We start from the raw sequence: 13,537 nt of genomic DNA on the forward strand, positions 1-13,537 counted from the left end.
TCATAATCACTAAAAACCGGAAAAAACCCAGAAGTGAATCAATGCGTAAATGGATGGAGAAATTGTGGTTTAATAGAATATTTCTCAGCAATAAAAGGAACTATTAACACACGCAATAATATGGAAGACTCTCAAAATCATTATGCCAAAGCAAAGAATTCAGACACAAAAGGCTACGTGTGTTGCAATTCCATTCATATAAAATTCTGGGAATGTACAAACCTACATAGACAGAAATCAGATCAGTGGTTACCAGGGTCCAGGGCTAGGGTTTGGGGGAGGGAACTGATTACAAATGGGCAGGAAGGAATTTTTTGGTGTGATGGAAATATTCTATGCCTTACTTTTCGTGGTGACAGCATGACTATATACCTTTGTCAAAACTCAGAACTTTATGCCCAAATGGGTGACTAGAACTCCATATAAATTAGACCGCAATAAACCTGATGTTAAAAAAAATACTTAGCAAAATTCCTAGTATATAATAAATACACTAAATTTTATATGTTCTTATTTTTCTTTTATATTTGGCCTTTCTCTTTTTGAAAAAATAATATTCAAAGACTGGATCTAAACGAGAGGAAAACCTTTATTAAATGAGTGGCTATTAAATGGTAATGCTCTCTAAGGCACTGAGTACAGTACACTTTCAACAATCACAAATTTATTTTTGACTTGATTTCTTCTGTGTTTGGGGCCTCCTTTCAGAGATATTCACTGTACTGAAGAGTCTTAACTGCCTGATTTTTACCTTCAAATGATGAAGATTACTGTTTCCTTAGGCTGCATACTGCATTGATACTATTCAGAAAATCCTTCTTAATATTTGGTTCTCATATTTTCTACTTACTGCCAATGAGATTTTATTGATTAATTCTCCTCCATCTTCCAGACCTCTTGCATCAGTCATGGACTTGGGGAAACCACCCAGAGTGTGCATTACTCTGGGGCTACCACCGTAACAGGCCCGTCGTCACTAGGGCAAAAGGAGTAGGTGGTTCCTGGCACTGAGGCAAGATAGTATAAGGAGAGGGCAGCCTGAGTGGAGGAAGTCTCTGGAAGAATTTCATGGTCGGGCCACAATGAGCCAGCAAGAATGGAACTAGGGTAATGAATCCCTGACCTCACATTCCTTCTTCCCTCCAAGGTCCTGCTGTGACTTCCATTGCTGGAGGAAAGAGGACCTGTTGGTACAATCCATATTGCCCAGCGTCCCAAGACCTGTCGTGATAAGAGTGGAGAATGGCTCTGGAGTGGCAACTAGGAGACAGCCAGCTCATCACCCTCCAAAGATTCAGAACCAGAAAATCCCTCTTTTTTCAAGGATTCTCTCTTTTGCAGATTTATTTCCCCCACTCTTCTCTTGTGTTTCATGTTTTGAGGATTTCTCACTCTCCTTGTTATTTATCTTTCTCTTGTCAGATCCTTTTGTCAGTCTAAAAATTAAACTCTCATCTAGTTGGCCTGGTACAGGGTCTTTCCACTTTGGCCAAATGGCCCAAACTAAAGCCAGATGGACCTAGAATGTTGTATGAGGTTGCCCCCGGATGAAACCGACCAAAGAGTTTGGTCTCTGGAAAAAGGCACAAGTCTTGGAAGGAGGTGAGTAGGACAAGAGAAGCGGAAATCAATGATACGGAGAGAATTGAGGCTTCTAGGGAAGTTGGGAGCAGTCTGCAATAGTGGAAAAGTTTGGGGACAGGGAGTAAACTATCTGGGCTTTGTTCTGGCATCAATGGAGATTGCTGTGTGGCTGTGTTCAAGTTATTTTAACTCTGTGGACTTCGGTTTCCTCATCTATAAGTGCAGAACTACCAGCCGCTCTGTAGGGAGCCAGCATGGTGTAGAGCCTCAGCGTGCGGGTCCAAAGCCGTCTGCCTGGATGCAAATCCTAACTCTGTCACTTGGTAGATTTGTGACCTTGTGCAAGTTACTTAGCTTCTCCGACTCCAAGCTGGTATCATAATTCATCTATCTGGCATATAGAAACTACTTAATAAAGCTGAGCTATTAATATTCCAGGCCTAGAGATCAGTTACAGTGATTCTAATCTTTGAAATAATCACCAGCAACATAACCGAGAGCACAAATGCTGATTTACTGAGTATTTGGTAAGTTATTCTGAGGGTCTGGGCTATGAACTGTCACCTGCTGTATTGTTATAGAGTATTTCTTACAAAGAGGATAAAAATATTCAAATATTCATGTGCTTAGCAATGGGAATTTTTGATAAAATGATGGTCTTTAATATAAGGAAAATTATCTCCAACTGTCACTTTGTAGCCATTTTATAAGATCTCTATTAGCAGTGAAATATTTCATTTTATAATGTCATATATTTCCAAATGACTTGCCATGTGTCTCACATGTATTTAGAGTAGAAAAAAATGCATTTATTACAGTACCTGTGTTTCTAACTGGAACTCAAAAGAGCTCTATGGATACAGTCAAGAACCCATGTTTGTAACCTCCATTTTAGGAATTCGTCTCTTTTCACTTGATCTGAAATATGGTTCATGAAGATAGAATTTTAAATGACTTAAAAAATTGCTGAGCTTCTTCCTCTGTCCTCTAGCCTGAGTTAGGAATTAAGTTATTGTATTTCATTGAGTTGGATAAATTTGGTTTGTTTAATTAATTAGCTAAGTCATGATGGAAACAATTACAACACATTTACCAGGAAACGTGAATAAAATATTTCTAAGTTTCTCCTTTAATAAGGAAAAATGACTCTTTCTTGGATTACCTTCTCCTTACATTACTCTCAAGATATTTAGGGAATCCAACAAACTTTTTTTCTTTTTTTTTCTTTTAAAGATTGGCACCTGAGCTAACAACTGTTGTCAATCTTTTTTTTTTTTATGCTTTATCGCCCCCCAAGTCCTCCCACTATATATAGTTGTATATTCTAGTTGTGAGTGCCTCTAGTTGTAGCATGTGGGACGCCGCCTCAACGTGGCCTGATGAGCGGTGCTGTGTCCACACCCAGGATCCGAACCAGAGAAAGCCTGGGCCGCTGCAGCAGAGTGTGTGAACTTAACCACTCGGCCATAGGGCCGGTCCCTCCAACAAACTTTTATTTACACATAATCTCTAAGGGGGTTGTAAGTAAGAGAGGCAACAGTTAGTTTGGTTAGGATTACAAATTATAGAATTAGTATTGATTGGGGCAACTTAAATTGTTGGCGTTATTTATTGTTGTTTTCCCAGTTAAGATTAACAATGGGAAGAATCAACAAAACAAAATAAATTCCATAATCGTCACCTGCTAATTTATGGAACAAAATATTCATTTGTAAGTTCTGATTTCTAAAGAAACGTGAATTTTCCCTGAATAACAGCGTATAGCAACACTATTTAATGAGCTCTATCTGGCTGTAAATATCTGTGGGTTTATAAGTTTGCTTTATTTGTTCTTAGCACTCTAGACATTGGAATTCATTTTTTTGAAGTTATGATATTAATTTAAAAGACTTAATGTGGTATCTATAAATATCTGTTTTATTTGCATTGGAAATTAAGCTAACTTTGCATGTGTTTTCTAAAATACATACTCAAAAATTCATTTGTAAGTTTCTTTAAATGACTACAGATGATCCACACCTGTTTTGTATTTTCTAAAACAAATTAAAAAAACAAAACAATAAAACAGTCTTTAAAAAACATCTTGTCTTCTGGGTACATACACAGAAAAAGATGCAACTTCACATTAAGGTTGAATAAGATCATATATAGGTTACAGAGTCACTATTTTGAAAGGAAACATTGTTTGTTGTAGCTTTCCCGGAACTAGGTTGCAATTTCACTAACCATAGTATAACTTTGTTAATTATGAGAAAAAAATTCTTTTTAAGCCAATTTATTTATGAACGGGGAATAAAAATTAATGTCCATTCATTCATTCATTTGAAAGGCACTTTTTGAGCACTCATTAGATGGCAGACATTGCATTAGTCCTGAGGTAAAGAGATATTCATCTCGCCTCTTCTTGAGGGTCCACCGTCTGGTGGAGGAGGCAAACAAAAATAATGACAGAACTGTGAGCAGGATTTTAGGGGCCACTAATCTTCCTTCTTTCCTTCCTTCTTTCTCTCTCCCTCCCTCCCTCCCTCTCTCCCTCTCTCTCTTTCTCTCTTTCTTTTCCTAATAAAGCACCTTCTAGTGCTCTTTAGCCTGAATGCTGAATTCTAGCAACTGCTGAATCTAATTTTCTGAACCCTGCCTTAGAGCTTAATGACATTTAAGTCAGTCAGCCAAGATGGCCAAGTGGGGAAAAACAAGTCTTTATTTGCTTGCAGTATTTTACTGACAATTAACATGGCCTAGACTTCCTGTGGATCTTACATTTCATGTTGATCTCTCAGTATATCTGGGTTCAAACTCTCTGTTTTTTTTCTATCAATATAAGTGTTACAGAAAATGAAGCTAAAAGCAATTAATGTAAAAGTAGCAGCTTAACACAAATATTAAAACATATGCCTAATTAATATAAAATCAGCCTGTCAAGACATCAGACTTTTGCCCTTTAGTTCCATTAGAAAATTAGAGATTCATTCTTTTGGAGAAATGTTGTCTTCCAGAATATAATTATAACATATTTAAAAATATAATGCATATTGTATATTAATAGTTAAAAATAAAATGATTTTTAACCAAAAATATTTTTATTAATAACAACTCAAAAATTACATGTGGCAAATATGCTGTCTTTGGTTAAATATTTGATTCAGCACCTTAAGTATTAAATGAAAACAATGATGTGCTAAAATAAATAAGATGTATTATATTCATTCAAAAAAGTCCCCTACTGGGGCCAGCCTGGTGGGATAGTGTTTAAGTGTGTGCACTCCACTTCTGTGGCGTGGGGTTTGCTAGTTTGGATCCCGGGTGTGGACCTACACACTGCTCATCAAGCTATGCTGTGGCAGTTGTCCCACGTACAGAATGGAGGTAGATTGGCACAGATGTTAGCTCAGCAACAATCTTCCTCAAGTGAAAAGAGGAGGATTGGCAACAGATGTAGCTCAGGGCCAATCTTCCTCACCAAAAAAAAAAAAAAAAAAACGTCACCCTAGTAAGAAATAATAAAAGCAATCCCTAACATTCAGAAACTGACACTCATAGCAAGACCTCAGTGTTCATAGAAGCAGGCCTGGCCCTCACAGCTAGACTGTGTTGTTCTCCTTTTGGACATAAACAGTCTCATAGAACACCAACATCAGCCAAGGTCCCCCTGAGACTGTGAGAAAGTGAGACAAAAACAGGACCATTTTATAATCTTGTTCTAAAACTGCTGCTTCTTCACTAATTACAGCTTTGTTCTCGTTCTAGTCTGCCCTTTTTATAGCTAGGAGTCTCTGCGATACCCAGTCACGGATTTGCCTCTGCCTTCCGACAGCATCTAATCTAGAGAAAACTCCTGCTTCCTCAGGAACCTCTCGAAGTCACCCAAACAAAGCCCACATACTAGACAGACGATTTGTAAAACCCTCTTACAGAGAGCCCCATGTTTCCATGTCGTGTGTTCTTCCATGCCGTGAGGCATAACAGGGCCAGCTGGTTCAGCTACAGGTGTGGTCCTGGTGGTGGTTGGTGAAAGGGAATCGACGCTACTTATAACCTGCCCCGGATCCCACTGCAGCCAACACCACCACGCTACTAGTGACTGAGACACCGTGTCTAAGGACAGCACCTTGCGGCAGCTCTCATGTTTAAGACTGCGCTCTGGATCCGTGTTCCCTGGGACCATGTGGCAGCTCTGCCACTCACCAGCTGTGTGGCTGTTAGCAAATTCTTAATCTCCGAGCCTCTCTCTACTGAAGTATCTGTAAAGTGGGATAATGATAGTGCTGCTCATAGGTTTGTTATGGGATGGACAATTTCTGGAACATTCTTAATGCTTAATAAATGTTAACCATCATTATTTGAAATGATCAGTACTAAATAAAAAGGAAAAATTTTGCCTAAAATACAAATATTGTAATGGGAGTATGTGAAACCTGATTTACAAAACATATTTTTGTTAACATATGGTCATGAAGACGAAACTCAGTGTAGTTCAATATTATGTAGCCTAATCTTGGAGACACTGAGTGAAATTAGATGTTCTCTAGCTATAAATTCAAATCTGGAAATTCTTCAATTTGTAAATTCTGTAAATTCAAATATTTTTCACATGGCTTTCTATATAAAGTTTTAATTTGAGGTCTGATAATTTATCTTCAAAAATTACCCCTTCAATGAGACACGCTCCCTGGTACTCAGGCCCTGTGTGGTCGCTTCCTCTTGAACTTGAGTCGGCACTGTGACGTTTGAACAGAAGGTGACAGAAGGGATGCCCATGACTTCTGAATCTGGGTCCTAAGAAACTTTGCGTCTTATTGCCAGGATCTCGGGCGACACTCGCTCTTCAGAGACTCCATCCTGACACCAAGCTACCAGGCCCCCAGGCGCGTGGAGAGGTGGGTCTAAGCGTTAAAGTTTAGGGTCCTAGCTCAGCCACGGCCACAGCCTCCGTCAACTGCAGCCTCCGAAGGAGCCGCCCTGGTCTAGTCCATCGTGGCTTCAGATGGCTGCACGGCCAGCAGCTATCTCCCTACGAATGTGTCAGAGACTCGAGCTGGGAGCGCCTGCTGAGCTCAGTCTAGCCACACATTCATCAGATTCACAATAAAATATAATTTCAAACCACCAAGTTTTGGATGGTTTTTTGGTAGCAATAAATAACTGGAAATGAGGTAAGGTTTTAACAGTTTGTGCCCATTTACATTTTTCAACAGAGTGACAGGAAGAAAATTTTTGCTAGCTGACACATTTTTGATGTCGCTAATTTAATAACAGTAACACAAAATGTCCGATGCCTGAGGATTCGCGTGAGGATTTCCTTCACGGTCAGCGCTCAATGAGTTTCGTTCTCATTTCTCTTTTACTCCGATATTTTAGGTTCTGGTATTTATGTTTTCCATATGGCAGAAAAGGAGCATATTAGCTGTTGGGGAAAAGGGGAAAAACCCCATGACTCAAGCAATACAAGAAGCTGCTTATCGTTCTTGATAGCTCTACAAGAAACAGATGTCACCAAAGCAACTTCCTGCCAGGGGGACGACCCGCCAGAGGGGAGAGGAGCCCCGGGAAAGCAAATTAGATAATCGGCTCGCTGCGCGGCGTTAGTGTGCTAACGCATCAAGGGATCGACCACATGTCGGCTGCTAATAAATGGAGCAAATTCTTACTTCTGGCGGATGATAACTTCGATTGAAACACTTCACGTCTGATGGCCTCAATCAACTTCATGTGTGCCTTCTAGATGCTGAGGGGAAAAACGTACTTTGCAGATGTTTTGAAACACAATTGGACTTTCTCTGAAAACCACCTCTTAAATCGTTGGTCTGATTCACTACCAAATTATGAGATTCAGACCGGCCTCAGAGACTTCCTAATGTTCCATAGATGGAGAGCTGGATAAGAGAATTGCAATACCAAAAAGCCTGTAAAACCTCAGAATTTAGACAAACATGAATTAGTAAAATAAGATGGAGATATTTAATAGTAGAAATATATTGGAGAGAGTTGTAAAAATATTTTCAGCAATCTCCACAGAAATAATGGACTCTAGAATCTCTCTCAAAGGAAGGTCGGGAAATGTGATGACAAGGAGATAGATTTTTTTCCTTAAAATTGTAATTTCTAAATATAAATCTTTTCCCTTATTTTACTTCCTACATCTTTGTTATATTTATCAAAATTGACAATCTCCCTCAGTCACAAAGCTTTCCCAAATAAGTAGCATTTTGCATATGATTCTACTGTTGCTACTATTTCTCCAAAATATTCCTCTCCCTTAGTAAATCAGGTTGATTTAATCCAGTTTGGTTTTGCTAGACTATATATTTATTTCATTTTTTTGGCTTACTTCTTGGATTCTCTACATCTGTGAAACACTTTCCTGTTTACAAGCCCCAAGTATAATTAAAGGAACTATGGGTACTTGCAAGGAATGCAGAAATTCTGGCTTCAGTTTCCAGTTATAGGTTCACTTCACAGTCACACTTGTTGTTTGCCATGTTTCTGGAATGTTATGTGAGAGGTGATATGTTCTTTTAAAGGGTCTTGGACTGAGAAATCTTATCCACGTGAAAATCGCTGAGTAAAGAACACAAGGCCGACTTGCTGCATCTCCTTGGAGCTGCCCTCCACTGCTCCTTCAAATGAAGGCAGTTAACTTCTATAAGATCTGACAGCGACCAACCCTCTCTTGTCTCCTTTCTCCATCTCTCTATTATCACACGGTTGAGCCAGCTCACCTAGTCCCCCTTCCCAGGCCGTGGGCCACAAAGACTGAGAGATGACACTGTGTGTTCTGGTCTGGCCTGAATTGCTGTTATTTCCTGCAGTGAGAAAAATCCAAACCCACACACCACCGGCAATTTGGCCAAATTTATTGAGGCCTGGTCTTTTTGAGTGTTTCAGGCCACACATGGCCTTAATAATGAAACAATTCCTGGCTTGATCCCTGACTTCAAAGATTAAAGATTGAGTCTCGTTAGAATACGTTGCATTCTCAACCATTCTCCTCCTGATTTCTGTCCTCAAATGCCCACTATATCTTTCCTAGCACGTGCCTACACTGCTTTGCATTTGGAAATTTTCAAATTCTACAGTTTTGCAGTCAGTCCGACACGCTGCTGCCTGAGTTAACTTTATAAAGCGCAGACTTTTTTTTTCTGATTATGGCATTTCCCAACTCAAAGTCCGTCTCAGCACTTCTCCCTCTAAACCCCTCACTCAGGATGTTGCAGCCTGATATATTATAGCTGTGGGAGATTTTCTCTTTATTGTTCTAACCGGGACACACTGAAGAGTAAAGCAGGCACTGTCATCAGTGATCACAATGGAACATTAGGCGTAAACCCAGAATTGTGGTCCTACCAACAATAGGCCACCCTGCTTCTCATAATCCAGCGCGCTGGATTCCTCACTATTCCACAGCCAGGCATTTCAGCTTCCCTAGCAGCTTCTCTTTTCCTCAAAACAAGAATTATGATTGCTACTATTAATCTAGTAACTCATTTCATCTTCACAACAACTCTGTGAAACAAGTGCACTTATTATTCCAGTTGTAGCTGAGAGGAACCAAGTCACAGAGAAACGTGGCTGTTTAGTGATCAACAAGTATTCAAACAGTCACAAGACTGGCCCCAGAGCCCTTGCCTGTAAACATTCCTTCATACTTTTTTCCTGCAGTGTATTTTCCCTCAGACTTCCTGAATTCCCATTCTTTAGGAAGAATAGCACAGTACTTGAGAGAACAAGCCTGCAAGTCAGACTCCCTGGGTTCTGGTTTGGGCTCCCCGACCTCCTGGGTCTTAGGTAAGTTACTTCAACGTTTTGTAACTCAGCTGCAAGAAAACGGCTCATCATGGCACCCATTTCAAGGGTCATCGTGATGATTAGATGAGTTAATTCATGTAAAGGTTCAACCAGGTACTAAGTTCATGATGAGCAGGTTGCATTTGTATTAAATGCTGCCTCTCCTTCCAAGCTTTCCTTTCCCCATTGTCATAGCACTTTGTTTCACTGCTGTGAAGCCTGGAGAATCACTCACCTGAGGAACACTTAAAGAATTCCGATGCAGTCCAGATTTAATATCAGTATTTCTGGTGGCTGGCCATCAGTATTTTTAAAAAACTCTCCACGTGATTCAAAAGTGCAGCCAGTGTTGAGAAAACTGCATTAATCTTTTCTGATATGGGAGATCTTTGTATATGTGTTTATCTCTTTCCACAAATTTCAAGTTCCTTGATTGCAAATGCCATATTGAATTCATCTTTGTATTTCCAGTGGCAGCTAGCACGGTGCCTTATATATAAGCTGGCACAAATGATTATTAATTCCTTTGAATTAAGTACACATCTCCCAAATACATTCTTTGTTATAAAGGGGAAAATCTTTTTGTCACCAGTAATGAACCTAATACGTGTCTTCATCAGAGGTTGGCAGGATCCAGGTAAAAAGGATTGGCTGGGAGAATAGCAAGAAGGTAGTGATAAGACAAAATATCTAATTGTTCGTTTTAAGATAATGGTCTGCAAACTTGGCTGCACTTTACGATCACCTGGGAAGATTTTACAGAACAATCTGAACTCCTACAATCCCCAGGAGGTTCCAATGTTCAGTTAAGGCTGAGAACCACTTACTTGGATGGATCACAGCTGACCCAGGATCTGCCTCCTGCCACAAGATCTGAACACCAACTCCTACAGTTTGCAAGTAGATACCAAGAGAATGAAAAGAACAGAGAACATCCTCGTGTGTAAAAGTCTCTGGCTATATGGAGGAAGCAGGATATCAGCACGGGGAAATATGTACATATGCACGTGCAGACACACACACCTCCACGTTTTAAGTTTCCTTGACAGTCGTGTGGTGGGAAAGGGGTACATCAGTCTATAGTGACAGGATGTCCCGAGACACTGTAATCTGGGAGGGAATTTTTTTTGGGTGAAGAAGTCAAGGAAATGGCTTTGCCAACAGAGTCACCAAATGTGCATTTTTAAAGAAGGACATTGAGTCTAAACCGCTACATAGGATCTGGACTGAATCCTGATAATTATAATTTGTCAGCTTACTTTAGAATTACCATATCTAGTGTTGCTGAGTACCAGGCACCGTTTTCACCATGTTTCACCACAATTAATTGTCAGGTGGAAGGATTTTATGTTATTATATTGGCCTTGTTCAATGCTCTTAGAAATATTTTAACAAATAATAAGGACTAAGGATGCAATATGAGCATAAAACGAGAATTTGAATATTTGTTCTATAGTGTACAAATTGTTAGCACATTATGTATTATTTCAAACTGAAGTAAAACCAGTGCTCATACTATATTATTTATGTTCTTTGTCTTAAATTGTTGTAAACTTTCACAACCTATCACATAATTTATCTAAATATCTTTCTATTTAAAGGATTTTTACAGGCATTTCTTTCTCCTTTCTCCATAAGAGAAAGAAAAACACAGGGGATAAACATAATGTTTCAATAATACATCATAATATTTTTAAATTATAATTTTTCATGCATTTCCAAAAATATACAAATAATACATTCCAAAAAATTGTTGGTCTTAAAATAACATCCTTTTGGTAGAAACCAACTCTACTCTGTATAAGAAGATGATGTTGTTGGTCCATCTGCAGGGTAATAATATAATAACAACCAGGATGTGTTGAGTGCCGACTATCTGCCAGATATTTTTTAGTGCTTTACTTGAATTAATCCATTGAATCCTCAAAACAATCCTATGCAAAAGATACAAATTAATCTGCATTTTACAGATGAGGAAATTGAGGCACAGAGCATTTAATTCACTTACCCAGGGCTCAACTGAAAATTAAGGGATCCAAAACTTGAATCCAGAGAAAGAGGTCCCAAAGCTCTGAGCCTATGGTATTGGATTTGAGCTGATGTCTTCCCCCAGTACCTGACTGCAGAGGGAATTGGTTTGGCCTGCTTGATCCTCGTCATTTCACTCGACCCTTTTTCTGAGCAAAGACCCGGCTACGTTTAACACAGTCCAAAGCCGTGAGACCGTGATCTATAGATGCAGGTTGCAGGAAATGTCTAGTGCTCTGAAGATAGCATTCTGGCATTTTGGACTGATGGAGAAAGAGAGAAATCCCTAGCACCTTCACTTTTCTCTTTCCCTCCCCTTTCAGATGCTTATTCCAACTTTTCTTGCACCATTTTGATTCTTTTTAAAATCTCTCTCATAGAGAATATAATAGAGGAGATCTGCGTGAAGGGTAGGCTCCAAAATAGCATCAGTGATGGAGATAGAGTACGAAAGAAATATTTGAAGTCAGATAATGCTGATCGGTAGTGGGATATTCTCATCACATTATCCATCCATTAAGAACACATAAAAACCAGTAAAACATGATTGATAATCAACTTCCCAAAGTCGACTGCAGTATTTTAGATAAACATCACTATTTCTGATTATTTCTTCTTCTCTTTGGCCCAAAGAACTTTATTTGCACTGTTTTAGTCCTTATTTAATGCTTCAAAATGTTATACAACGTTATTAAACTATAAACTCCTTAAGATGAGAGAACATATCTTAATCACTGCTGGATTTCTTGCAATTCCCAACAGGGTGATTCATACGTACTACATGTCCAGTAAATGTTTTATTGAATGAAAGTGTAAAGCAGTTTTAAAAGACTGCCACATTCTGGCCTTTTATTAAAGCAGTGTAACGAAAAGTGTGGCCCACGGATGGGCTGCCTCGTCATACCTCTCAGCTTGTTAGAAACCCAGGTTCTCAAGTCGTACTCAAGGCTGCTGAATCAGAGTCTCTGGGACGTGGCCCAGGAACCTGTGCTTAACTAGCTCTCCGGTGATCTGTGTGTCTCTAAAGTTAGAGAAGGACTGTTCCACAACGTATCTCACATCAATTACTTATAACTGGTAATGCATATAAAATCTGTAAATGATCCCAAAGATGGGAATGATAATCAATAGACCCAGCATTATTTTGGAGGTAAAAACTAAAATTCTGCAGATAGAACAATTGATGTATTTAAAAGAACAATATTGAATGTGGATAAATATAAGGCCATTATACCTTAACCACGCATTTACTCAACAGCAACTATATGTCAAATACTATGCCAGATAATGGGATGGATACATATACTTCCTGCTTGCAAGGAGGAATTTTTAGGCCACAGAGACAGTTATCCACAAAAATAATTTAAAACACAATAAAGAAAGTGTGCCAGTTATTAAGCTATTGTCTCTCAGTTTCAACACCCACCCTCCGTATGCTTCTTCGTAGCGCTGGGGCGGGGACTCTGCAAACCACGTTTCTGGGTTGGCAGCTGGCTCCCTGTTAGAGCCTGTGAGTGGGATGCTGAAGGGAAGCTGAAAGGCTGGAAAAAGAAAAAGGGACTTGCTGTTTCTCTTCGCTCCCATTGGCCTTCTGTTGCTGTCAGCGTCTGCCCAGCTTCACTGCTTCACCCTACTATGATGGTTTGTTCCAATAGCGGCAGCTGAATCCAGTTTGTAGTTTTTTGAGTACTGATAGACTCAGCCTCTTCTGAAAATCTTCCGAAACACCAAAACCTGTGAACTAGCGGCCCCCTCCTCAGAGGTCTGACTTCTAGCCCCTCAAGGTCCCTGTCCTGAGCTAAGAACCAGTGCCGGCCCAGAAGCCCCTCATCACAGCTTCTCAGTTTCAGTAATGCCACCCCAGCCCTGCAGGTGCTGGCTTCTCCCTGCAATTGCTACCTCCACGGCGACCTAGTGTTCCATGTTTCCCTTTATCCCTTTAGCAGCTTTGTGCCTGTTAACGATTCCTTATATTATGTTATCTCTGTTAGAATAACTGGTGAGCCTTCTCTCTCCTCACTGGAACTGACCGATACGATAAATGATAGATAGTGACAGTGAAATGGTTCAACAGCACATCCCTAAACTGTTTAAATTAGGGAATATGTGCGACTGAATTTGATTCTAAGACTCACAACAG

At 39.7% G+C, this 13,537-nt stretch overlaps 1 long non-coding RNA gene across 1 annotated transcript; it reads left to right on the forward strand.

Moving 5' to 3' along the window:
* The first annotated feature begins 843 nt into the window (after window positions 1–843).
* On the forward strand, window positions 844–10,887 carry LOC139079831 (uncharacterized). Its single transcript, XR_011533773.1, has 2 exons — window positions 844–2,111; window positions 5,332–10,887. It is a non-coding gene; the product is annotated as an uncharacterized lncRNA (long non-coding RNA).
* The last annotated feature ends 2,650 nt before the right edge of the window (window positions 10,888–13,537 follow it).

This window comes from Equus przewalskii, chromosome 27 (assembly GCF_037783145.1).
Source record: "Equus przewalskii isolate Varuska chromosome 27, EquPr2, whole genome shotgun sequence".
Taxonomy (NCBI): Eukaryota; Metazoa; Chordata; class Mammalia; order Perissodactyla; family Equidae; genus Equus; species Equus przewalskii.